This window comes from Narcine bancroftii, chromosome 1 (assembly GCF_036971445.1).
Source record: "Narcine bancroftii isolate sNarBan1 chromosome 1, sNarBan1.hap1, whole genome shotgun sequence".
Lineage (NCBI taxonomy): Eukaryota > Metazoa > Chordata > Chondrichthyes > Torpediniformes > Narcinidae > Narcine > Narcine bancroftii.
In genome coordinates this window covers 487,442,173-487,467,137 of record NC_091469.1, presented here as the reverse complement: position 1 = coordinate 487,467,137, position 24,965 = coordinate 487,442,173, and the positions used below count along the sequence as shown (strand labels likewise).

General features: G+C 44.2%; 2 protein-coding genes and 1 pseudogene across 4 annotated transcripts in view; 1 reads left to right on the top strand and 2 right to left on the bottom strand.

The window, feature by feature from the left end:
- Positions 1–176, bottom strand: part of LOC138751961 (protein lifeguard 1-like) — an 81,638-nt gene extending 81,462 nt beyond the window's left edge. For both annotated transcript variants that reach the window (XM_069914989.1, XM_069914988.1), the window contains exon 1: positions 36–176. The gene's annotated coding sequence lies outside the window, so the exon portion shown is untranslated. The remainder of the gene's footprint in view (positions 1–35) is intronic.
- A 12,686-nt stretch (positions 177–12,862) lies between these two features.
- The window catches only part of LOC138751959 (protein mono-ADP-ribosyltransferase PARP10-like), a 73,956-nt gene continuing 61,853 nt past the window's right edge, over positions 12,863–24,965 (top strand). For both annotated transcript variants that reach the window (XM_069914983.1, XM_069914979.1), the window contains exon 1: positions 12,863–13,257. The gene's annotated coding sequence lies outside the window, so the exon portion shown is untranslated. The remainder of the gene's footprint in view (positions 13,258–24,965) is intronic.
- On the bottom strand, positions 23,654–23,807 carry LOC138752077 (U2 spliceosomal RNA; annotated as a pseudogene).

Genomic DNA, 24,965 nt, shown 5'->3' with positions numbered 1-24,965 from the left:
TCCGCGCACCCGCCCGGCCCGGCCCGGCCACTCACTGCGAGCGAGGCACCTCAGTCCAGCCGTCGCCAACGCCGCCGCCGCGCGTCCACGATTCGCGCTCCCGCTCGTTGGGGACGCGCCTCGGAGATGGACGGCGGCGCGCGGAGAGAGGACACAGAGAGGGGAGGGGCATCAGGGAGGAGGGAGGGAGGGAGGGAGAGAAAGGGGGGGTTGGGGGGGGGAAGGGGAGGGGGGGAAGGGGGGGGGGAAGGGGAGGGGGGGTTGGGGGGGGAAGGGGAGGGGGGGGAGGGGGGGGGGAAGGGGGGGGGGAAGGGGGGGGGGAAGGGGAGGGGGGGGGAGGGGGGGGAAGGGGAGGGGGGGGAGGGGAGGGGGGGGGAAGGGGAGGGGGGGGGAAGGGGAGGGGAAGGGGAGGGGGGGGAAGGGGAGGGGAAGGGGAGGGGGGGGGAAGGGGAGGGGAGGGGGAGGGGGGGGAAGGGGAGGGGAGGGGGAGGGGGGGGGAAGGGAGGGGGGGGAGGGGGGGGAAGGGGAGGGGGGGGGAGGGGGGGGAAGGGGGGGAAGGGGAGGGAGGGGGGGGAGGGGGGGAGGGGGGGGAAGGGAGGGGGGAGGGGGGAAGGGGAGGGAGGGAGGGAGGGAAAAGGGAGGGGGAGATAGAGAGAGTGGGGGAGAGAGGAGGGGCAACAGGGAGGAGGGAGGGAGGGAGGGAGAGAAAGGGGGGGTTGGGGGGGGAAAGGGGAGGGAGGGGGGGAAAGGGGAGGGAGGGGGGGAAGGGGAGGGAGGGGGGGGAAGGGGAGGGAGGGGGGGGAAAGGGGAGGGAGGGGGGGAAAGGGGAGGGAGGGGGGGAAGGGGAGGGGGGGGGAGGGGGGGGAAGGGGAGGGGGGGAGGGGGGGAAGGGGAGGGAGGGAGGGAAAAGGGAGGGGGAGATAGAGAGAGTGGGGGAGAGAGGAGGGGCAACAGGGAGGAGGGAGGGAGGGAGAGAAAGGGGGGGTTGGGGGGGGAAAGGGGAGGGAGGGGGGGAAGGGGAGGGGGGGAAGGGGAGGGGGGGGAAGGGGAGGGGGGGAAGGGGAGGGGAGGGAGGGGGGGGAAGGGGAGGAGGGGGGGGAAGGGGAGGGGGGGAAGGGGGAGGGGGGGGGAGGGGGGGAAGGGGAGGGAGGGAGGGAAAAGGGAGGGGGAGATAGAGAGAGTGGGGGAGAGAGGAGGGGCAACAGGGAGGAGGGAGGGAGGGAGAGAAAGGGGAGAGGGAGGGAGAGAAAGGGGGGGTTGGGGGGGAAAGGGGAGGGAGGGGGGGGAAAGGGGAGGGAGGGGGGGAAAGGGGAGGGAGGGGGGAAGGGGAGGGAGGGGGGGAAGGGGAGGGAGGGGGGGGAAGGGGAGGCGGGGAGGGGGGAAGGGGAGGGAGGGAGGGAAAAGGGAGGGGGAGATAGAGAGAGTGGGGGAGAGAGGAGGGGCAACAGGGAGGAGGGAGGGAGGGAGAGAAAGGGGAGAGGGAGGGAGAGAAAGGGGGGGTTGGGGGGGAAAGGGGAGGGAGGGGGGGAAAGGGGAGGGAGGGGGGGAAAGGGGAGGGAGGGGGGAAGGGGAGGGAGGGGGGGGAAGGGGAGGGAGGGGGGGGAAGGGGAGGGGGGGAGGGGGGGAAGGGGAGGGAGGGAGGGAAAAGGGAGGGGGAGATAGAGAGAGTGGGGAGAGAGGAGGGGCAACAGGGAGGAGGGAGGGAGGGAGAGAAAGGGGAGAGGGAGGGAGAGAATGGGGAGAGGGAGGGAGAGAGAGTGGGGGAGAGGGTGGGAGAGAGAGTGGGGGAGAGAGGGAGAGAGAGTGGGGGAGAGAGGGAGAGGGAGGGAGAGAACGGGGGAGGGAGATAGAGAGATTGGGGGAGAGAGGGAGAGAGAGTGGGGGAGAGAGGGAGGGAGAGAACGGGGAGGGAGATAGAGAGATTGGGGGAGAGAGGGAGATAGGAGGGATAGGAGAAAGAGGGAGGGGAGGGGCAACAGGGAGGAGGGAGGGAGAGAGGGAGAGAAGGGGGAGGGAGGGAGAGAAAGGGGGGGTTGGGGGGGGAAAGGGGAGGGAGGGAGGGAGGGAAAAGGGAGGGGAGATAGAGAGAGTGGGAGAGAGAGGAGGGGCAACAGGGAGGAGGGAGGGAGAGAAAGGGGAGAGGGAGGGATAGAGAGTGGGAGAGAGGGAGGGAGAGAGAGTGGGGGAGAGAGGGAGAGAGAGTGGGGGGGAGAGGGAGGGAGAGAACGGGGGAGGGAGATAGAGAGATTGGGGGAGAGAGGGAGATAGGAGGGATAGGAGAAAGAGGGAGGGGAGGGGCAACAGGGAGGAGGGAGGGAGAGAGGGAGAGAAGGGGGAGGGAGGGAGAGAAAGGGGGGGTTGGGGGGGGAAAGGGGAGGGAGGGAGGGAGGGAAAAGGGAGGGGGAGATAGAGAGAGTGGGGGAGAGAGGAGGGGCAACAGGGAGGAGGGAGGGAGGGAGAGAAAGGGGAGAGGGAGGGATAGAGAGTGGGAGAGAGGGAGGGAGAGAGAGTGGGGGAGAGAGGGAGAGAGAGTGGGGGGGAGAGGGAGGGAGAGAACGGGGGAGGGAGATAGAGAGATTGGGGGAGAGAGGGAGATAGGAGGGATAGGAGAAAGAGGGAGGGGAGGGGCAACAGGGAGGAGGGAGGGAGAGAGGGAGAAAAGGGGGAGGGAGGGAGAGAAAGGGGGGGTTGGGGGTGAAAGGGGAGGGAGGGAGGGAGGGAAAAGGGAGGGGGAGATAGAGAGAGTGGGGGAGAGAGGAGGGGCAACAGGGAGGAGGGAGGGAGGGAGAGAAAGGGGAGAGGGAGGGATAGAGAGTGGGAGAGAGGGAGGGAGAGAGAGTGGGGGAGAGAGGGAGAGAGAGTGGGGGGAGAGGGAGGGAGAGAACGGGGGAGGGAGATAGAGAGATTGGGGGAGAGAGGGAGATAGGAGGGATAGGAGAAAGAGGGAGGGGAGGGGCAACAGGGAGGAGGGAGGGAGAGAGGGAGAGAAGGGGGAGGGAGGGAGAGAAAGGGGGGGTTGGGGGGGAAAGGGGAGGGAGGGGGGAAAGGGGAGGGAGGGGGGGGAAAGGGGAGGGAGGGGGGAAGGGGAGGGAGGGAGGGAAAAGGGAGGGGGAGATAGAGAGAGTGGGGGAGAGAGGAGGGGCAACAGGGAGGAGGGAGGGAGGGAGAGAAAGGGGAGAGGGAGGGAGAGAATGGGGAGAGGGAGGGACAGAGAGAAAGGGGAGGGAGGGAGAGAGAGTGGGGGAGAGGGTGGGAGTGAGAGTGGGGGAGAGAGGGAGAGAGAGTGGGGGAGAGAGGGAGAGGGAGGGAGAGAACGGGGGAGGGAGATAGAGAGATTGGGGGAGAGAGGGAGATAGGAGGGATAGGAGAAAGAGGGAGGGGAGAGAGAGGGGGTTGGGTAGAGAGGGATTGAGAAGGGGAGGGAGTGATAGGAAGAGGGGAGAGAGAGAAAGGATAGGTTGGGGTTAGGGGAGGGTGAGAGGAGCGTGAGAAGGGTGGAGTGGATAGCAGAGATAGGGTCGAAGGTGACAGGGATGGGTTGCATCAGAATAGCAGAGGGTGAGATGGGATGAGAATGGGGGTTTAAGTTGGGATTTAGATGATCAAGAAGAACGTGGAAATGTAGGGTGGGGCAGGGAAAAGGTGAGGGTTGAAGGGGAGAGTGAGAGAGGGCAAGATCAGCTGAGAGGCAAGAAGGTGGGAAAGTACAGAGGGTACTTGGGGAAGGGAAACAAGGGTATTGGAAAAGTCTCGTCATCATTCATCCATTGTCGTCGATGAAGACCTCAACACCATTAATCACTTTAAGATTGGATGCAGTGTGTCCGAAGGTGACTGGTCAAACCAATTTGGGCACAGAATGCCCTGCCACTTGTTGGGCAGACGTGTAGGCGCTGCAGTTCTGCGCTGCTGTCTCTGGTCTTGCGCAGCTTGTGTGTAAATGTGCTTCAGCTTTGCTTCGTAAGCTTGACGGCCTGTGTGGGTAAGGCTGCACGAGGTAGGGTGGTTTTGTGCCAGCGATTCCCAGGCTGAAGAAAGGGAGGCCTTTCTTCTGCCTTCTAAGCCAGCGACAACCAGTAGAGAGTTCCCCAAAAAGGAGCCGCTTGGATGTGCGCTCATCCAGCATACAGATTATGTGGAAAATACCTAGTGCAGTGAGGGAACACAATGTTGTGTTCACCTCTGGAAACCTGTTCCTCAAATATTTAACACCCCTCTCCAGAACCCTCTTGCATCTGTGAGAGATAAGTAAAACTGATATAAAGATGAGGAAACTAGTATAGATATATGTGTAATAAATAAAGCCAGTATGAATAAGATAAGGATAGATAATAGATAATAGAATGTAGGAAGTAAAGTTAGTTTGGATAAGATAAGGGTCTTCTAGCCTGAGACAGAATTAGCAAGTTCTGCATATAAGAAGGTTGTAGCCCTGAGAGTCAGGAAGGTGTGAATTAGAACAAAGGCAGGTTTGGTGAATAAGGACAATGACATGATGGGACACAGACCAGGATACCCCCTGGTCCTCCAAGTTCACAGAAACAGCAGGTAGGCACACAGGATCATGCCAAACTCATCCAGGAGGCAGAAGAATGTAAGGGGGAGGGTACTTCTGTACTGAAATAAACTGTATAAAAGTTGGGTGAGCCCCAGTGTGTGTGTATTCCCAGGGTAAGGGGAAGCACCCAACTTTGCATTGTTGTATAATAAATGTTCTTTGTCTCAATTTTTGTCTCGAGCAAATTCTGTGAAGGTACTTCTGTTTCTCACACATCCAATGTGAAAACACCCAGCAAATCTTGGAGGAACTCAGACGTTGTCACAGCGTCCATGGAAGATAAAGATATATTACCAATTTTTCTAGCCTGAGCGCCTCTTCAGGGTATAAGTAAAGAACAGGCAGGCGTCTGAATCGAAGTCTGAAGAGAGAAAGGGAAGAATAGGAGGGGGAGAGGTTCAGACCAACAAGAGGTGTTAATTGGATATGATAAAAGGAAAGATGAGAATTGATTTTGGCTCTGTGAAAAGAGACAAGATTTTTTAAACTACAATCACAGCATCTGCAGACTTCCTTGCTTCATTTTATACATTCATGAGCCTATGAGTTTTTTGAATGTTCGTATTGTACCAGCCTCCACCACCTCTCCCGGCAATTCATTCCAGGCATCTGCCACTCTCTGTAATTACCTCTGCCATCTCCAAACTTTCCTCCCTCAGCTTAAACAGATGTCCTCAGGTATTTGCTGTTGTCACTCCCGGGAAAAAAAGGTGCTGGCCGTCCACCCTATCTAAGCCCCTCATAATCTTATATATAGTACCTCTCTTTTATAATTTTTTTTATTTATCACTTCACCTTAAACATATCAATAACAATATTTACAAATATTCATCCTTAAAATATATAGTGATATTTTCATTTTCTTTTCCCCCTTCCTCCCACCCTCCCTTCCCCCATAATGTAAGATATAAAGAATAAAAAATAATAAACAATTAAAAAAACACACAAAAGAAAGAAGAAAAAGAAATCGTGTCATCCAGAATTCCAGATTTAAATATTGTCATGCTTGTATCTGTGAGAGATGGGAAAATTGATCTAAAATTATGAACATGGAAGAAACTAAAGTTCATCAGTAAAATGGCTGAAACCAGTTCAAACAGGATAAGTTTGGGGCTTAGGATGCAGGAAAGCAGAGTCAGCACGATTAACATAAGAATCTTCTATCCTTTGTGACAAGACCATAGGACTAAGATAAGGAATGGTAAGGTACAATAGAATGTAGGAAGTTGAGGTAGTCTGGATCAGATAAGGGTCTCCTAGCCCTGGACAGAAGTACCAAGTCATACATTTCTAATTAGCTAACCATACACAGATTTATACATATGAAATTAGCCAACCCTAGATAGAATGAGTCAACTCTGCATATTAAGAGACTGTAGCCCAGAGAATCAGGAAGGTGTGAATAAGGACAATGACATGATGGGGCACCCACAGGATACCCCCTGGTCCTCCAAGTGTACTGAAACTGCACGTAGGCAGGAAGAATTACCTATGCCAAACCCATCCAGGGGGCAGAAGAATGTAAGGGGGAGGGCATTCTGATACTGAAATTGACTGTATAAAAGTTGGGTGAGCCCCAGTATGTGTGTGTATTCCCAGGGTAAGGGGAAGCACCCAACTTTGCATTGTTGTAGTAATAAATGTTCTTTGTTCTCAATTTTTGTCTCGAGCAATTTCTTTAAAGGTACTTTAATTCCTAACAAATGGGGGCTCGTCCGGGATCACACTCCCTCCACTGACAGAGTACCCCGACGACGAGAGTAGGTGCACCCCGGCTGATTCAGCTGGACTCACGGGCGACGGGTGGCTGGTCAGTGGAAGAAGCGAGTGATATCCGAGAAGAGGCATTGAGAACAAACGGCGGAAGGACGCGCGCTAGAGCAGTACTGCCAGAACTCGGTAAGAGTATTTTACTTGTTCCTAAGTATGGGAATAGCGGGCAGTAGAGATGAGAGTCCTGACACAGGACGTGACCACCAGATAGCTACGTACAGCCCGCTTGGGATGATGTTATCTGAGTGGGGCACAGGAAAGACCCGCGGTAAAGACAAACTGACGACGGTCAGGTATTGTTGTAATGAATGGGTGAGATACCCGGTTAAAGGGAGCTCCGTGTACTGGCCAAAATTCGGATCCGAGGATGAATGGATGTGTGAAGCTTTGAACTTATGGCTCTATCAAAACCAGAAAGACAATGTTGAGAGCAGGGAATATGCAGCCTGCTGGCTCAAGGGATCCATTGAACAGCTGGTTTTGAATGAGAAAGAATCCAGGGATAAGAGAGAGGAGGAACCTCTTGTCCCTGAATCACAGGGTTGGGATGTGTTACATTCCCTCCCTCCACCCTATGTTCCTCCTATGCCAGCTCCTATCTTTCCTTCCCCTCCTATGACCTACCCTTCTGCACCTTCCCCACCTCCCCCACCACTAGAGAAGAGAGAAGAGAGCAGGAGTGGTATGATAACTTGCTCACAAAGCACTCGATTACCACCTCTGTTGGCAGGAGAGAGAGGTAACTTTAATTCAGAACAGCGTGAGACTCTTCAGGAAGAAAGGGCAGAACCCTTTGATTCATTTCCCAGGGAGCAGGAACCCAGACCTAATAAGCCAGAAACCAATTGGATGAGACCACTGCGGGAAGTTCCCATGAGAGAGGGTCTTGGTTTCGTAAATGTGCCCCTGACCAGTACTGAAGTGTGTAACTTTAAGAAAGAACTGACCTCCCTGATAGAAGATCCCCAGGGATGTGCCGAACAGTTAGACCAATTTTTGGGACCAAATATATATACAATATGGGGGTCTCGACATAGAATCCCCAGCAGGGGAACAATTGGTACTAACAGGTTTTGTTACCAACTCAGCCCCAGACATTAAGAGAAAATTACAAAAGACAGAAAATTGGCATGAGCAGGGAATAACCCAGCTTCTACAGATCACACAAAAAGCATTTGTCCAGACATCTGAGGATAAGCAGAAAGCAAAGGCTAACATTTTGATGCAAGCAGTTAAAGGAATAGTAGATGAGTAACATGAAAAAAAAGGCAGGGACTGTGTGCCAGCTCCTGAATGTTGGGAGAAGTGCAGGGAGTGGGAGAGTAGAGACCAGAGATAATTTCATAAATCACGACTTCCCACTTCAGTCACTGACCAATATTGATTAAAATTCATGCTAAAAATTAAATGTCATAAATGATCGTTTTTCAATACTGTAGAATTAGCGAATTTAACTACCAGTTAATTCCAATTTATGAAATAAATTGTATTTAAATGTGATTTTGCACAGGGAGTACCTGAGAGTTGAGTGATGTTATAACATTTGCAGGGAGAAATGTTTGCGCAAATAGGGTGAGTTCTATACATCTTAACTTTAAGTGTATGTGAGATAAAGAAAGGATCTGATGTGTAAAGTGGCTGGATCAGCCAGTTGAAGGGGGAGTGTGCATGTCCCTTTAAGTGCACTGTGGCACTTGAAATTGAGGCTTCAGGCTCTTGTCTTGCAGTTAGAGGTATGGAGCCCTATCAACACATTTAATACATTTCTTCTACACATTCAGCAGTCAAGGTCCGTGAGTTTAAAGATCACCCACCTCTGGAGAATAAAGATACCTCTGGGGATTCCTATGGGGATTCCTATAAGTTTAATCATTCATTTCTCTGGTGCATTTTCCTCTGGAGTGAAATTAATGCCTCAGCACAATTTCTCTGTATTGCCGCTGTTATTTAATTCATGATAACTTTCCCCCATTCATCAGGTTTATATTTAAATCCGGTAGTGCGGAAGTTACATTGTAAATAATCACGGAGGTAAACCCTGCGCAACTGGATTCAGCTTAATGGAGAAATAAACCTGCGAACTGGTCTATGGTGCTGTGTGAGTACTGCAATAGGTGGAATATGATTTAAATTGGTGGCATAGTTCAGAACAATTGGGTGCATAAGAATAATAATATCATTAAGAACTCACAGATCTTGTACCGGATGCTATTCAGTACATCTTGACTTAAGGACTGGAGAAATTGGCATGTTAGAATGAGATTGGCATGGCACCAATATTTCTTGATTCAATAATGACTCCACAAGCTCCAGGATTCATGCAGCAGAACTTTTAAGTGGAATATAATAGAAACTAGCCTGTACTTAAATTATTGTGTGTGCAATCTTCATAAGAACATCTTTAACTTTTTTTTGGTGCCTGTTTTACAGACTGTTTTAAATAAGGCCAGCTCCTGTGAGCTGTGGCACAAGGCATTTTACTTAAGGCAGAACTAAAGGTTGAATATGTTTCAAGTTCTCTTGCAGGGGCTCTTGTGCTGCAATGTCTGTTATGTACTCACTCTAACAAATTGGAGGGTTGTGCCCCATACAGACAAGCAGCTCCAACTGCATTTTAATAAGGTCTAACATATTCAAAACCCATGCAAATATGGTTTGTGTTTCATTTTACAATTTTTACACTAACACAAAGGAAAGTCAGATTGTTACAAAGTGCCGTAATTTAACATTTTTTTTCGTTTCTTTAATGGTTTATTCAGTTATTGTTGTATTTTACTTGTCTTTTGATTATTCAGTTATTGTTGTATTTTATTGCAGTTTTCAATGAGCTTGACATTTATTGTGGTTTTATTCAGTTCTTATTGTATTTTATTGCAGTTTTCAATGAGCTTTACATTTATTGTGTTTTATTCAGTTCTTATTGTATTTTATTGCAGTTTTCAATGAGCTTTACATTTATTGTGTTTTATTCAGTTCTTATTGTATTTTATTGCAGTTTTCAATGAGCTTTACATTTATTGTGCTTTATTCAGTTCTTATTGTATTTTAATGCTGTTTTTAATGAGCTTTACATGTATTGTTCATTGTTGTTTACTAATTTCTTTGGAATATTGTTCGTTAATGTTTTAAGCCCCCCTGGAATAGGGGCAGCAGAGGTTACAATTCAGCTCCTTTAGAATGTAGACAGGGCATAGATTTAATGTATAATCATAATGGGATATAAGGGATCCCAATACGGACCAGGGGAATTAAACAGCTTTAGTGGAGTACATCTAATTTGTATCATAGCCTACACAGGTATTAAAGACAGGAGTTTTGAAGCGATAGCACAAAGGACATGGTGGGACAAAGACAGACAGAATGGTAGTCAGCATTGTACATGTAACAGAGAGAGAGAGAGTTAATACATATGCCAATGTACACAGACAGGCTGCAACTCACAAGTTCAATGATATATATGCTAATGTTAGCAGACAAGCTGCAACACACAGTTAAATCACAAGAAACAATCCCCCCCTGCTTGGTCACTTTTCATCACCCCATGAAAGGGAGCACCAGTTTCCAACAACGTGAGCTGCTTGACACTTTAATATCAGGCTCCAAACAGCCTTCGGAGATCGGTGGCCCTAGGGTTCGGGGCTGAAGAGGACATCAGATACGAGCCACAATCAAACGGAACCACCTGACTACTGCTACTCGTTCGCTGCTGAAGGCAGCGCTTCTCATAGACTGCTACTTGTTCGCTGCTGAAGGCAGCGCCTCTCACAGACTTCGTCGGGACAACACTTACAAAGGTCGTGTGCTTCAAAGACACTGCTTCAATATTTCAACGTATGGGATGGACTAGACTCTTTACTGAGAACTGGAGCCTGATACTCCAAACCCTAATAAGCAGCTGGACTCACTCCCCTGACCTTCATGGTGCTCCCCTACCTAAAGACTTTACACAGACATTACAATTCGGTTATTGACCAGCTGGGTAAAACTACACCTTACACTTGAAAGATCAGTGTTACTGATCTAAAAGAAAAGTGAGGAGGGGGGGGGGGGGGGGATCAGTCACACTGACACTAGTAACCAAAGATCAGTAACACTGATCATGGTGAAAGATCAGTATTACTGATCTAAAAGAAAAGTGAGGATTGTGAGAGATGGGAAAATTGATCTAAAATTATGAACATGGAAGAAACTAAAGTTCATCAGTAAAATGGCTGAAACCAGTTCAAACAGGATAAGTTTGGGGCTTAGGATGCAGGAAAGCAGAGTCAGCACGATTAACATAAGAATCTTCTATCCTTTGTGACAAGACCATAGGACTAAGATAAGGAATGGTAAGGTACAATAGAATGTAGGAAGTTGAGGTAGTCTGGATCAGATAAGGGTCTCCTAGCCCTGGACAGAAGTACCAAGTCATACATTTCTAATTAGCTAACCATACACAGATTTATACATATGAAATTAGCCAACCCTAGATAGAATGAGTCAACTCTGCATATTAAGAGACTGTAGCCCAGAGAATCAGGAAGGTGTGAATAAGGACAATGACATGATGGGGCACCCACAGGATACCCCCTGGTCCTCCAAGTGTACTGAAACTGCACGTAGGCAGGAAGAATTACCTATGCCAAACCCATCCAGGGGGCAGAAGAATGTAAGGGGGAGGGCATTCTGATACTGAAATTGACTGTATAAAAGTTGGGTGAGCCCCAGTATGTGTGTGTATTCCCAGGGTAAGGCGAAGCACCCAACTTTGCATTGTTGTAGTAATAAATGTTCTTTGTTCTCAATTTTTGTCTCGAGCAATTTCTTTAAAGGTACTTTAATTCCTAACATATCTTACCGGTTTAAGTGATGGAGGTCTGAAATCGGCAGTTCCTAACATACTCTATGTATGGTTCCCAAATTTGTTCAAATAAAGTATGTTTGTCTTTTAGATTGTAGGTAATTTGTTCTAATGGGATACACTTGTTCATTTCTATGACCCATTGTTGTATTTTTAAGGTTGCCTTCGTTTTCCACGTTATCATTACACACTTTTTTGCTGCTGTTAGCATAATCCTGGTAAATCTTTTTCAGGCTCTGTCTAATTTTAGGTCTAATTCTTTCTCTTTTATATTGTTTAACAGAAAGATTTCTGGATCTTTAATATTAAGTTTAAATTCTCCCAAATTGCGTGTAATGTTATTCCAATTTCTTGTTTACAACGGAGGCATTTATCAGATATTGTTGGGTTCCACTCTTTTAACTTTTGTGGTGTAACATATAGTCTATGTAGCCAATTGTATTGTATCATACGAAACCAAGTATTTATTGTATTACTCAAGGTTCCTGTATATGGTTCATCCCATGTTTCGTTCTTTATTCGTATATTTAAATCTTTTTCCTAACCTTGTTTGGTTTAATAAATTGCTTCATCATTTTCCTTGTGTGACAGAGTATTTAGAGGTGGCTTGGGAGGAATTGCTAGTGTAAGGGATAACGGAATGTAGGGAGTCAAGCAAGTGCTTATTAAGAATGAATTATGATGGGTGAAGTAAGAATGGAATGTGAGGAAGGGTTAAACAAGTATAATTTATAGCAAGTAGTTAGATTTAGCAAGTCCTGGGGGTTGATTAATGAATAAAAACAAAGACATGACACTTCCTGGTAAACAAGTTTGCAGAGAGGCACATAAACTGATAAGAAGTTAAAATACACCTAGACAGAATTACCAAAGGCTAAACCAATCCAGGACGCAGAAGAATGTTGAGGGCAGGCGGGGGGGGGGGGGGGGTACCTCTGTACTGAAATGGAATCTATAAAAAGTTGGGTAAGCCCCAGTATCTGTGTGTATTCCCATGGTAAGGGGAAGCACCCAACTTTGCATTGTTGTAAAATTATAATAAATGTACTTTGTTCTCAATTTTTGTCTCGAGTGAAATCTGTGAAGGTACTTCCGTTTCTCACACTAGAGTATCTTGCACAAACACATTTTAAAACACAGAATTTTTGCAGAATGCTTTTTGCAAAGAGAGCAACAAAGTTGTAGAATACAGCTTGCCAGGGAGAGCATGTGATTTTTGTAGGCAGGCAGAACAATTTTGCTCTCAGAGAGGGAGGGTGTGAGGGGAGTCACGTGATGGAGTAGCGGCTGGTCAAGTGGAACCAGCCCTCTCCAGAGAAAAGAAAAAAAAGTTTGAAAAAACAGAGCTCAATAAACATAAAATACAGGAAGAGAAAGATAAAGTTACAGAGAAGAGACAGAAGATGGCACACAAAAGAGAAAAAAATAAGAATAACAGAGAAAAGGGAAGAAGGAAAATCACTGGAGAAGAAAGAAGAAAACCTTACCTGCACGTCAGAGCAGAGAGCCACTGTGGAGAGGAGCGGGCGATCTCCAGTGTTGGTGAGTCCCCAGAGGAGCGGTGTCCTCCCAACTGGCGGACTTCAAAAATGGCTCTCAGAGCCAAGAAGAGGTGTGCAACTCCACATGCGCGAAGAGTTGTGCAAGTAAACGAAAAGGTTAACGCCGGTGGGAGGAGCAGCCAGCTGAGAGACACTCAGTATTGGGGCGTTCGGCTGGGGGAAGTAAGCAAGAAAGAAGAGTGGTGAGAAAGAGAATGAAGGGCTGAAAGAGGGTGAGCGGCAACGGGGCGACCGGCAGGGGGACAACCTGCGGCAGGAAGCCCAGCAGCGAGTCGGCCTGCAGCAGGGGGCCCAGCAGCGGGTCAACCTGCAGCGGGAGGCCCAACAATGGGTCGACCTGCTGCAGGAGGCCCAATAGCAGGAGACAAAGCAGCTGGAGGCCCAGCAAGGATACAGAAGCAGCTCACCAGAGAAGGCTGAAGATACACAGATACAGAGAAGTGAAGAAGATGACACAGACATAGATACAGACACAGAAGAAGAGGAGGAAGAAGACCAAGAATTTCAAAGGAAAGAAGAAGGTAAAATAGAAGGATAAAATTTAGATAAAGTCTTTATTGGGGTCATTAAAAGATTGGCTATCGTTAGAATTTAGTTCAATCAAAAAAAAATGAAAAGAGCTAAAGATAGAATGCAAAGCTTAGAGTTGGTCATGACTGAAATAGGGAATAGAGTAGAAAATGTGGAGGAACGAGAAGCTGCTGTAGAAATGGAGATAAATGATTTAAGAGGGAAGTTGGAAGAGACACAAGATTTATCATCGCAAAAACATATTGGAAAACTACAGTAGGCGAAACAACATAAAAATGGTGGCCTGAAAGAAGGCAAAGAAGGGGTCAGATATGAAGGAATTTATAAAAGGATGGATCCCGAAGGTGCTGGGAATGACAGATTCACCTGAAGAAATAGAAATTGAAAGGGCGCAGAGAGCATTAGCACCGAAATCGCCACCACATCAAAAACCGAGATCTATATTAGTAAAACTTCTAAGATATTCGACAAGAGAAAACATACTGGAGCAGGCAAGAAAGAAGGTTAGAGAAGACAATAAACTGTTGGAATATAAGGGATAAAAAATATTTTTTAACCCGGACATAAGCTTCGAACTTTTAAAGAAGAGGAAGGAATTCAACACGGCGAAAACAGTTATAAGGTTATAACTTTATATTAAGACATCCAGCAGTACTCAAAGTATTTATTCCTGGGGAGCGTAATAGACTGTTCTCGGACCCAAAGAAAGCCCAAGAATTTGCTGAACATTTGCAGGACAGGAGAAGAGAGGAGGAGGAGTGACATGAAGGAAGACCGACAAGAAAATATACAAAAATATGTCAAAATATAAAGTAAAGATAATGTATATATAAAGATTTAAAGATGCATAAGAGAAGGGGAAGAAGGGAAAAAGGAGAGAGCTTTGTTATAAGTATAGGAAAATAGTGTTCTCTGGTGGGGGGCTGGGAGGAGAGAATAATGGTCACTGCGAAATCGGTTGACACTTGAAAACTGAATGGAAAGGGGAGTTGTGGTTGCCGTCAAGGGGCATTTCAAGGAGGGGAGGTTCATTTGGGGTTAAAGGGTTATTGCTTGTTGGGGTATTTCATGTCTTAAGTGGGTTGTCATATATTGAGATTAAAAAGGAAAACTTAAAAAACAGTAATGGGAAAAAAAGGGGATGGAGGTGGTGAAGAGGCGGAAAAGAAGTGAAAATAAAGATATAAGATGGCCACGATGGACTATATGACTATAAACATTAAGGGAATATATAACCAAGTTTAAGTGTATCCCATTGGAAAAAATAAGTCACATATAATTTAAAAGACAAAGTTACAATGTTTGAAAAAACCTAGGAACCATATATGGAACATGGCAGAAAGAGCAGGCCTTGGACCACCACCACCTCAAATGATAAGAAGATAAACACGATCAGATTTAATAAGTAGATGATACGTCTTTTTTGTCTGTATTCCTTTTGTATAAAGATATTGTTTTATTATATTTTATATGTTCAATATTTACTGTTTTTGGAGGAGGATGGGAAGGAGGAAGGGAGGGATGGGGAAAAAAGAGAAAATGTCACTGTGAATATTTAAAGAGATGCATCTGCAAATATATTGGTTGATATGGTTCATAGTGCGATAAATAAAGAATTCCAAAAAAAGAGAGGGAGGGTGTGAAACAGAGAGAGAAGGAGTCAGAAGCCCCTTTCAGGTGGCCGCAAAGCCCGACTGTAAAGCCTCACACAATAGTCCTGTGCGGCTGTTGGGTGGCCACCTGAAACCGGAAAAGCCGGCCAGGAGGGTTACTTACCTAACCCTTCTCTGAGAGGTATAACTAGCCTGCTTGGAGTATCGATTGTGGCAACTGAAAGCGGCCCGGGCTGCCGGGGTGGGCTGATGACATTGCGGTGACATCATCAGCCATCCACTCCTGAGACAAGGAAGCCAGACTCCTCAAATTTTTTTTGCACCCTCTCCCACTGCCGGTCTCCCCACCCTCGCCCGGCCGACTCCTGCTCTCTCCCCCCCTCGCCCGCCCGACACCCACTGCCGGTTTCCTCCCCCAACCCCGCCTGACTCCCGCTGCTGGTCTCCCCCCCCTCGTCTGCCCGACTCCCGCTGCCGGTCTCCCCCCCCCCCCCCGCCCGCCCCCCACCTGCTGCAACGTTCAGACGTCCCTGAGCCCTGAGCCAGGTGAAGTTCTTGAAAGGGAATGCATTTCGCCGAAATTCAGAACCGAGTCACATGTGCATGAATAATTTTACTAACAGCCCCGATTTTCCAGAATTAAAAGCCAGTTCATTGATCAGTTTTTAAATTTTCACAATTAAGTAGAAAACTGTAACATTTGAGGATAGAGTTACATCTACCTTTTATTCAGAAATAAGAAATAGTTTTCTTGCTTTCTAGATGAACACGGATTGTAGTGAACATTAGTGGCTTTAGTAACAGAACATTAACATTTCTCAACCAAACAAATTGATTTAGTTGTCAGTAAGTTGAAAAAAGAGCAATACATAAGGTCAATGCCTAACTGTTTCATTTCATACATTCAAATTGTATTTACTGTTGTGTGTAAATGACGAGTTTGAAGCCGTGGTAAAACATTGAAAGTCGGGAGTCGGCAGGAGGAGTCAGGCGGGGGTGGGGGGAAGACCAGCAGCATGAGTCGGACGGGTGAGGGTGGGGGGAGACTGGCAGTGGCAGTGGGGGTTAAGCGGGCAAGGGTTGGGGGAGGGGAGACCGGCAGCAGGAGTCGGGCGGGCAAGGGTGTGGGGGGAGGAGACCGGCAACGGGAGTCGGATGGGCGAGGGTGGTGGGGGGGAGAGAGACCGGCAGCGGCAGCAGGAGTCGGGCGGGCAAGGGAGGGGGTGGAGGGCAGCGGCAGTGGGAGTTTGGCGGGCGAGGGAGACCAGCAGTGGGAGTCAAGTCATGCCTATTGATTGTCAGGCATGCCTTGACGTGCTGCTATGACGTGAGGTCAGCGTGGGCAGGACTAGGCACCTGTCCGGAGTAGCCGGCTTTCACTACTGGGTGGCTAGCAGTCAGCTGGCACGTTTAGGTGCCACAAAGCCGTCCATTTCATGGCCACCTGAACGTGCCAGCTGGTCTCTGCTAGCCGCGTCTCCCGGCAGGTAATCTTCAGCGGAACAACTGAAAGTGGCTACAGAAATCAGTTCCAGAGGGACAAGCTGGCAAACTTTGGAAAGATGCCTGGTCGAAGGAGAAGACTGGTCTGAAAGGTGACCTGAAAGAAAGAGGATCATCTGGAGAACGCTGAAGGGGGAAAATTTCGTCAGCAAGACTGATTGAGGGAAAGGAGTCACGTGATGGAGTAGTGGCCAGTCAGGGAATTCCAGCCCTCTCCGGAAAAGTTGAAAAAAAACACACGAAACACAAAGGTACAAGAATAAAAATTAAAACAAAGTAAAAGTAAAGGTGAGAAGAAAATGGCAGCGAAGAGAGAAAAGTCGAAAGCAACGGGAAGAAGAGAAGAAGAAAGAACGTTGGAAGAAGAAGGTGAAGGCCTTATCTATCCGAGGAGGCCCGCCGCGGAGAGAGAAGCCCGCTCCCTAAAGTCGGTGGAAGTCCCGAGCTCGGGACTACAAAAATGGCTCGCGGAACCAAGTAAAAGTGCGTAACCGCGCATGAAAAAAAACACACTGACGGGAGGGGGGAACAGCTGAGGAGTCGATCTCCACAGCTGAGAGTAACAGCTGCAACACAGCAACAGGAAGAGAACACAGAAAACAACGAGAACAAGAAAGAAGAGAGCAAAAAGTAAAAAACGGAAACAACAGATGGCCAACCCAGAGGAAGAAGAAGAAGAACAACATAGAGAAATGGAAGAAGAAGGGAAAGGCAGGACAATGGATATATTTTTTTTAAAGAATATATGGAATCAGTAAAAGAATGGCAATTACAAGAATTTAATGAAATAAAAAGAAGAATTAAGAGTGCAGAAGAAAAAATGAATAAAATAGAGATGGTCATATCAGAGATAGGAAAAAGAGTGGACAATGTGGAAGAACGAGAAACAATCGTAGAAATAGAAGTAGAGGATTTAAAAGAGAAATTAGAAGAATCTAATAAAAAAATTAAAGAGGCACATAAGCTGTTAGCTCAGAAGATAGATATAATGGAAAACTTAAATAGAAGGAATAATATAAAGATAGTGGGCCTTAAGGAAGATGAAGAAGGCAAGAATATGAGAGAATTTATAAAAGATTGGATCCCCAGGGTCCTAGGAAGACCAGACTTACAGGAAGAAATGGAAATAGAGAGGGCACATAGAACACTAGCCCCAAAACCACAACCGCAGCAAAAACCAAGATCCATTTTAGTAAAATTCTTAAGATATACAAGAGAAAATATATTGGTGAAAGCAATGAAGAAAATAAGAGAAGACAAAAACCCACTGGAATACAAAGGTCAAAAAATTTTTTTCTATCCAGACATAAGTTTTGAACTCCTGAAGAAGAGGAAGGAGTTCAGTACAGCAAAAACGATCCTATGGAAAAAAGGATATAAATTTATGTGAAAGTACCCAGCGGTACTTAAAATAGTTATTCCAGGGCAACAAAACAGACTATTCTCGTATCCGGAGGAAGCACGAAAATTTGCAGAACAACTACAAACCAAGCAGAGAGATGAAGACATGTAATGAGAGTAAAAATGACCACGAAATATATGAATATGTGTATATGGGTATTTTTTTATATATATATATATATATATATAGATGTGTACATGAGTGTATCTGTATTTAGAGGAAAATATATGGAGTATAGATAAGAATTAATAAGGGAATGAAAGGGAACAGAGGAAATAAGGAGGGAATTAAAAGGGTGACCTTTGTTATATATTAAAATTGAAATCTTTTCCGGGGGGGGGCTGGGTGGGGAGGAGTTACGGTCACTGCAAAATCAGTTGACGCTTGCGAGTGAAGTCGCAAATCCAAATGGAGAGGGGAGATGTGGTTGCCCGACAAGGGATAAAGGGCAACTCAGGAGGGGGAGGGGAGAATGGGGTTAAAGAAGTCTTAGATAGGAGAATAAGGGAAATGTTTGGTGTTTTAGAAATGTTGTCTTATAAAGTGTTCAAAACAAGAAAGCAGAAATGGATAAGAAGGAAAGGTGATAATGGAGAAACGGAAAGGGAAGATAAACAAAGTATGAAATGGCTACGCTGAACTATATGACTTTAAATATTAACGGAATACATAACCAAATCAAAAGGAAGAAACTGCTAAATTTACTGAAAAAAGAAAAAATTGATATAGCATTCGTGCAAGAAACACATTTAACTGAAATGGAGCATAAGAAATTAAAGAGAGATTGGGTAGGACATGTAACAGCAGCGTCATATTATTCAAAAGCTAGAGGAGTAGCTATATTAATCAGTAAAAATGTACCAATTAAAATAGAAGAGGAAATAATAGATCCAGCAGGGAGATATGTAATGATAAAATGTCAGATATATTCGGAGTTTTGGAATCTACTCAATGTATATTCACCTAACGAAGAAGATCAAAAGTTTATGCAAAATATTTTTTGAAGATAGCAGACACGCAAGGGAACATATTAATAGGAGGGGATTTCAACCTTAATTTGGATTTAAATATGGATAAAACTGGGAAAAAAATTAACAGAAAGAACAAAGTAACCAAATTTATAATTAAATCGATGCAAGAAATGCAACTTTTGGATATATGGAGGAAACAACACCCAAAGGAAAAGGAATATTCATATTATTCGGGTAGACATAAAACATACTCAAGAATAGACCTATTACTGTTATCAGCTCGTATGCAAGATAGAGAAAGAAAAACAGAATATAAAGCTAGAATATTATCGAACCATTCACCCTTGATATTGACAATAGAGTTAGAGGACATCCCTCCAAGAATGTATAGATGGAGATTAAACTCCATGCTACTTAAAAGGCAGGATTTTAGAGAATTCATTGAAAGACAAATTAAAATGTACTTTGAAATAAATACGGAATCAGTGAAAGATAAGTTTATACTATGGGATGCAATGAAAGCGTTCATTAGAGGGCAAATAATAAGTTATGTAACCAAGATGAAGAAGGACTACAATCAGGAAACAGAGCAGTTGGAAAGGGAAATAGCAAAGATAGAAAAAGAATTAGCAATGAAGGAAGACACAACTAAAAGAAGAGAATTGGCAGATAAAAAAATAAAATATGAAACACTACAAACATATAAGGTGGAGAAGAACATAATGAAGACAAAACAGAAATATTATGAACTAGGTGAAAAAACGCACAAAATTCTAGCATGGCAGCTTAAGACAGAACAAACTAAGAAAATGGTATTGGCATCAAGGAAAAAAGACAAACAAATCACATATAATCCAACGAGATTAATGAAAACTTCAGAGAATTCTATGAACAATTATACAAAACTGAAAATGAAGGGAAAGAAGGCAAAATAGATGAATTTTTAACTAAAATTGAACTACCAAAATTACAAATAGAGGAACAAAATAAATTAACAGAACCATTTGAAATAGTAGAAATACAAGAGATAATAAAAAAACTACCAAATAATAAAACACCAGGAGAGGATGGATTCCCAATAGAATTCTATAAAACATTTAAAGACTTATTAATTCCTCCCCTCCTGGAAGTAATCAACTGGATTGACAAAACACAAAGCTTACCAGATTCATGCAAAACAGCAATAATTACAGTAATACCAAAGACAGGGAAAGATCCACTCGCACCAGCATCATATAGACCAATATCATTACTTAACACAGATTATAAGATAATAGCTAAACTATTAGCAAACAGATTAGACGATTATGTACCTAAAATGGTAAATCTAGACCAAACTGTATTTATTAAAAAAAGACGAACAACAGACAATATTTGTAAATTTATTAACTTAATTCATGCAATAGAAGAGAGTAAAGCGCCAACAGTAGCAGTTGCTTTAGATGCAGAGAAGGCCTTTGACAGAGTAGAATGGAATTATTTATTCAAAGTATTGCAAAAATTCAGTTTACCAGAGAAGTATATTAATTGGATTAAAGCATTACATAAGGGGCCATTAGCGAAAGTGACAATAAATGGATATATATATCAAAGCAATTTAATTTAAGCAGATCAACAAGGCAGGGATGCCCACTATCACCCTTATTGTTCACGTTAGCTATAGAACCACTAGCAGAATTGATAAGAACAGAAAATAAAATAAAAGGGATAAAAATAAAAGACAAGGAATATAAAATCAGTTTATTTGCAGATGATGTTATAGTATACTTAACAGAACCAGAATTATCAATAAAAGAATTACATAAGAAATTGAAGGAATATGGAGAAGTGTCGGGTTACAAGATCAACGCAAATAAAAGTGAAGCAATGCCAATGAATAATGCGGATTTCTCAAAATTTAAGAAGGAATCACCATTCAGATGGCAAATGCAAGCAATAAGATACCTAGGTGTACAAATAAATAAAAACCTCAGCCATCTATATAAACTCAATTAGTATCCACTAATGAAAAAAATTACATGACGATTTAGAGCATTGGAAAGACTTACCACTAACACTAATAGGAAGGATAAACTGTATTAAAATGAACATTTTCCCAAGGATACAATACCTATTTCAGGCATTGCCAATACACTTGACAGAGAAATTCTTCAAGGAGTTAAAGAAAATAATAAGGAATTTTTTATGGAAAGGGGGGAAACCAAGGATAGCGCTAGATAAATTAACAGAATGGTATTAACAAGAAGGCTTACAACTGCCAAACTTAAAAAAATTATTATAGAGTGGCACAATTAAGATACCTATCAGATTTTTATCAAACAAGGGAAAAGCCAGACTGGACTAGATTAGAACTAGATAAAATAGGGGAGAAGATACCTGAACATATATAAATGGGATGAAAAATTGGTACAACATAGGAGTTCTCCAGTACTACATCATCTGCTCAATATTTGGAAGAAGATTCATGTAGAAAGGAATAAAACAAATTACCAATTACCAAAACTAATACTGACGCAAAATCAGTTAATCCCTTTTACAATAGATAACCTTTCCTTTCGAGAATGGGAGAAAAAAAGGGATCAAAAGAATAGAAAATTGTTTTTCAGGTAATAAATTACTATCCTTTGAACAAATGAAGGATAAATATAATATAACTCAAGATACAGTGCTGGCATATTACCAACTGAGATCTTACTTGAAGGACAAATTAGGAAGCAGTCTGAGTTTGCCAGAGGGAAGTAACTTTGAATATGTGATTACAGATACAATGATAATCAAAAAATTTATAACAAATATGTATATTAAACTGCAAGAAAAGGAGAATGAGAAAACAAATGGTAAAACTAAATAAAAATGGGAACAAGATTTAAACATAAAGATAAAGAAGGAAACATGGGAGACGTTATGCTCTGGAACTATGAGAAAAACAATAAACACGAGGTTACGTATAATACAATATAACTGGATACACAGGCTATACATTACACCTCAAAAGTTAAATAAATGGGACCCAATAGTATCTGACAGATGTTTTCGTTGTAAAAAAGAAATGGGAACAACAATTCATGCAATCTGGACATGTGAGAAAGTGGAAAAATTTTGGGAAGATCTAAACCAGATATTAAATAAAATTACAGAAAACAATATACCAAAAAACCCAGAGATCTTCCTCCTAAGTAACATAAAGAACAAAGAATTTGGAATTGATTTGGAGGATGCACAAAAAAGATTTGTTATGATAGCTCTAGCCGTAGCAAAAAAATGTATTATGTCAACCTGGAAATTAGAAGATTACTTGAGAATACAACAATGGCATATAGAAATGAATAAATGTATTCCATTAGAAAAAATTACAAATAATTTAAGAAATAATATTGAAATATTTGAACAAATATGGGAGCCATACATGAAACACAATAGAGAAAACCTACCGGGGACATCTACCACCTAAAATAACGAAAGGAGAAGGAAATGAAAAGAATTGACTCAGTGGAATTTCTTGTTTATTTTTATTGAATGACAACATTGTTTGACTGGTTTAATGTATCTTAGATTCTGTACTTTAAATGAATGGGGGGAGGTAGGGAGGGTGGGATGGGAGGAGGGAGGGGGGGAGAAAATGACACTGTATATATTTGAAAAGGAAAATGTATGTATCTTGGTCAATGTGGTTTATGGTGTGAAAAATAAAAAAATTTTAAAAAAAGTTCCACACCACCAATCACATGTTCTATTCTCTGCCATCAGGAAAGAGGTATAGATGTCACAAGACTCGCCCCACCAAGTTCAGGAACAGTTGCTCCCCCTGCACCATCAGACTCCTCAACAACAAACTCAATCTGAGATTTATTTAGTTTAGCACATTTTATCCATACCTTGATGTAGGGCTCAAGTTAGAGTAGGTTACATACAAACACTGTAATACAGATCTTATTTGAAATAATGGAGCTCTGCTAATGCTAGACATATCGACTCCACAGCTTTAGCAAGAGCTTTGGAGAGTGCCCAAGAGACTTCACTAATGGATTGTTGTTTACAAAAAGGCAACAGATGAAAGTGCTTGTCGGAGCCACCTTCTGTCTGGAAGATAACTTGCTGTTGTAAGAGGATCGTGAGAGAGAGACAGACAGACAGACACACACACAGGGATTACTTCTATAGTGTAACAGCGAGCAACAACAGCTGGAACTCGAACAGGACAAGCTGGCAAGCTTGTGAAAAACCCCATTCGGAACACGGGTTCTTATTTCAGCCTGGTCAAAGCCCTTGTGGAGAGGACTGGCTGTCTAATGTTTCACTTGGATTAAGTGAAACAACAAGGAACTCTGTGGTGACCTGAAAGAAAGAAGTTATCATCTGGAGAACCCTGACGGAGCAAGTTTCTTCGGCAATACACTGAAGTGGCTGATGGAAGTAAATGTATAACAAATCTCCCTCTGAGAACTGACAAGAACGTTCCTGAGCGCTAACCATTGACCTTTCAAGCACCAAAGCATGGTGAACTTTATAAATGTTAAATTCTGTGCACAGTAAAAGAATTGCCTGCAACCAGTGAACTAACAGAAATGAGATGTGAAATTGGACTGTGAACCAAAGAACTTTTCTGAACTTACACACACATTACATATATGTGCTTTGAATTAGAAGGGGGTTAAGTTAGGTTAAATAAGTCAATACTGATAAGTTAAATGGTGATTTAATTATTTTCATGTTCAAAGATAATTAAAAGCAACTTTTGTTTAAATAACCATTTGTCTTGGTGAATATCTATTGCTGCTGGGTTTTGGGGTCCTCTGGGCTCATAACAGAGGACACCGGAGCACCCAGAGGATACCCACTCGGACACAGGGAGAAGTATGAACTCCTTACAGACAGCGCAGGATTCTTACCCTGGTCCTGATCACTGGCATTGTAACAGTATTGTGCTAACTGCTATGCCAACCATGCTTCCCCAACATTAATACTCAGTCCCTGGTGCAGGGACCTATCAGGTCTTAAACTGATATAAACAGACATTATCTTTCATCTTACCCAAAAAGGCGAGAAACAATTACTGTATTTATTTTTTCTGTACTTGCACAGTTTGTTTACATTTTTTCTCTGTAAATTCTCTTTTGCATAACTACTTTTTTTCTTGAGTACAATTTGCAGTAATTGATAAGTAGAAATTCTGCTGAGAAAAAAGAATCTCAGGGCTGTATGTGATGTCATGTATGTACTCTACTTCCTCAAGAGTTTGCGGAATTTTGCTATGACATCGGAAACCCTGGTAAATTTCTATTGATGTATGGTGGTACATGAGCTGACAGACTGCTTCATGGTATGGTATGCAGACACCAATACCCTTGAGTGTAAAGCCCTCCAAAAGGTAGCGGACACAGCCCAGGTCATCACAGGCAGAACCCTCCCCACTATTGAGTACATTTACAGGGAACGCTGCCGTCGGAGAGCAGCAGCAATATTCGAGGATCCACACCACCCAGCACGTACTGTCTTCTCGCTGATACCATCAGGAAACAGGAATAGATACCACAAGACTCCCCACCTCCAGGCTCAGGAACAGCTGCTCTTCCTCCACCATCAGATTGCTCAACAATAAACTCAATCAGGGACTCATTTAAGGACTTTTACTTTTGCACTTTATTGTTTTTTTTCTCCACACTGTACTGCACAGTCTGTTTATTTATTCAGACATACCATTTCAGCCCACATCTGTCCAATTTACACCCAATTAACCTACACCCCCCCCCCCCACCGGTAGGAAACTGGAACCCCCAGGGAAAAACATGCAGACACAGGGAGAACATACAGACTCCTTACGAACAGTGTGCGATTCGGACCCCAGTCCCCCTCGCTGACGCTGTAAAGGATTTGGACTAACCGCTACACCAACCTTGCTGCCCAAATGTTTACGTTTGTTTATTTATTTACATGTATACGCTGTGTACAGTCTTTTTATATTTTGCAATACCAATCAGTGGTAATCCTGCCTTGCCTGCAGGAAAAAGTATCTCAGGGTTGTATGAGATATCATGTCTCTGACAGTAAATCTGAACTTTAAACCTTTCAACTCTGCCTTAAATACACCCAAAGACCTGGCCCTGTTGCTTGTGGCAGACATGATGCCCAGATTAAGGTAAACCCACTGACGGCAGGCCCTTTCAAACTGCTGATAAAATGGGGTTATTGCCTGCTGGTGCCCCAGCCAT